Source organism: Parasteatoda tepidariorum, chromosome 7 (assembly GCF_043381705.1).
Source record: "Parasteatoda tepidariorum isolate YZ-2023 chromosome 7, CAS_Ptep_4.0, whole genome shotgun sequence".
Classification (NCBI taxonomy): Eukaryota; Metazoa; Arthropoda; class Arachnida; order Araneae; family Theridiidae; genus Parasteatoda; species Parasteatoda tepidariorum.
Window position 1 is genome coordinate 4,009,140 of NC_092210.1, and position 1,662 is coordinate 4,010,801.

The 1,662-nt window shown below is 22.3% G+C and overlaps 1 non-coding gene across 1 annotated transcript; it reads right to left on the minus strand.

Moving 5' to 3' along the window:
- Nucleotides 1–851: 851 nt before the first annotated feature.
- On the minus strand, nt 852–924 carry TRNAV-CAC (transfer RNA valine (anticodon CAC)). The gene has a single exon. It is a non-coding gene; the product is annotated as a tRNA-Val (tRNA).
- Nucleotides 925–1,662: the final 738 nt, after the last annotated feature.

Sequence of the window (1,662 nt, forward strand, 5' to 3'; positions counted from 1 at the left end):
ACATTTATTAAGAATTAAAAGAATTAAAAATTTTTTTATTTAATCGTAACACGCTTATTTTTAAAAGGAAATATGATATAAAATTGATTAACTTTGAATTTGATTAAAAGATACTTTTACCAACTTTATGTATTCTTAGTTAATTACAATTAAGCATTGTTATTAACAATGACTTAATAAAATTAATATCGTCTTTCAGGGATTAATCTTTTGATGAGTTAATATGTAATAGTCTCAAAAAATGGTAAAGTATTTCAGATTAATAATTTATTATTTTTTTTTTTTTTGAAAAATAGCTAGTAAAAGTTTTATTTGTATGTTATTGTATCAAAATTCAATAAATGCATTCGTAACTGCGTAAGAGTACTAATTATTTAGTTTAATAGTAAGAAGCTTTCTGTAAATATTTAATTAAATCTCATTTATTTTCTTAAAAAAATATCGAATATTATATTCGAATTTTAATTTTAATTAATTAAATTAAATTTTATTTAATTAAATCATTAAATAAAATTAATTTTAATTTCAATTAAATTAAATTTTATTTAATTAAATCATTTATTTATTTAAATTTTTTTCTTTACTTCGTATTGGAATATATTTTGTGCAAAATACCGTTTTTGTATAGTATATTTTACGTAAGTTATACATAAGTGAAAGGTAATTGCATAACTAAAAAAAGTATTTAAAAATTAAACTTTGAGCGAGATTTGTGATAAATAACAAAACAAATACCGTAAATATATAACAGTAAATAAATAAACATTAATTTAAAAATTTTAAATTTAACAATGGTTTGATTGAATTTTAAATTAATATTGAAATAAAGAAATATTAAAAATGTCTACATGTGTTTCTGCCCGGGATCGAACCGGGGACCTTGCGCGTGTGAAGCGCACGTGATAACCACTACACTACAGAAACTTGTTCTCCCTGTTATCGGCTAGATTAAGTTTACTTTTCTTTCCTTCTTTAAGGAAAATAAGGTGTTTTCATACATTATAATATTGAAATCTCGGAAATTATAACATTTCTCAACGATAAGGTTATTTTATTATTTTGAATGAAAATAAATATAAATTAATGATAGGTATAACTCACACTCTTCAATATCACAACTGAGAATTTTAACTGTTTCTTTTTTTATATATTTCTTAAACCAAATGTAAGTCAATTCATTCTACCAATGACTTCCAATTTTCGTTTATTTATTAGTTCCGAATTTTTCCTTCCTTGCCATTAAATTTTTCTAAATGCAATTTACTCATTTATTACGTAAAAATAAGTATTCGGAAAGAGGTGAGATCTAAATCAGTAATGAATTCGTTTTATTAAAAACCATTTTAATGACTTCAAAATATGAAATGTCAAAATATGTTAACTTTAATATGCACATTGAAAATCATGAAACTTGCTCAAAAGATGTCGTCTCAGCATGCAAACTATTGAACATACCAGAGAAACCCGAGATCAAGCAATAGTAAATTAAATTTTAATATTTTCGAATCTAATATATGACAGTGCAGTTATATGTATGTAAATGTGTTATTTCTTCCTTTTTTTATTTTATAACATTAGATATTTAAAATTTCACCATTTCAATGATATTATTATTATTAACTTCCTTTATGTTTGCGGGATACACTGCAAAAAATTTGAATT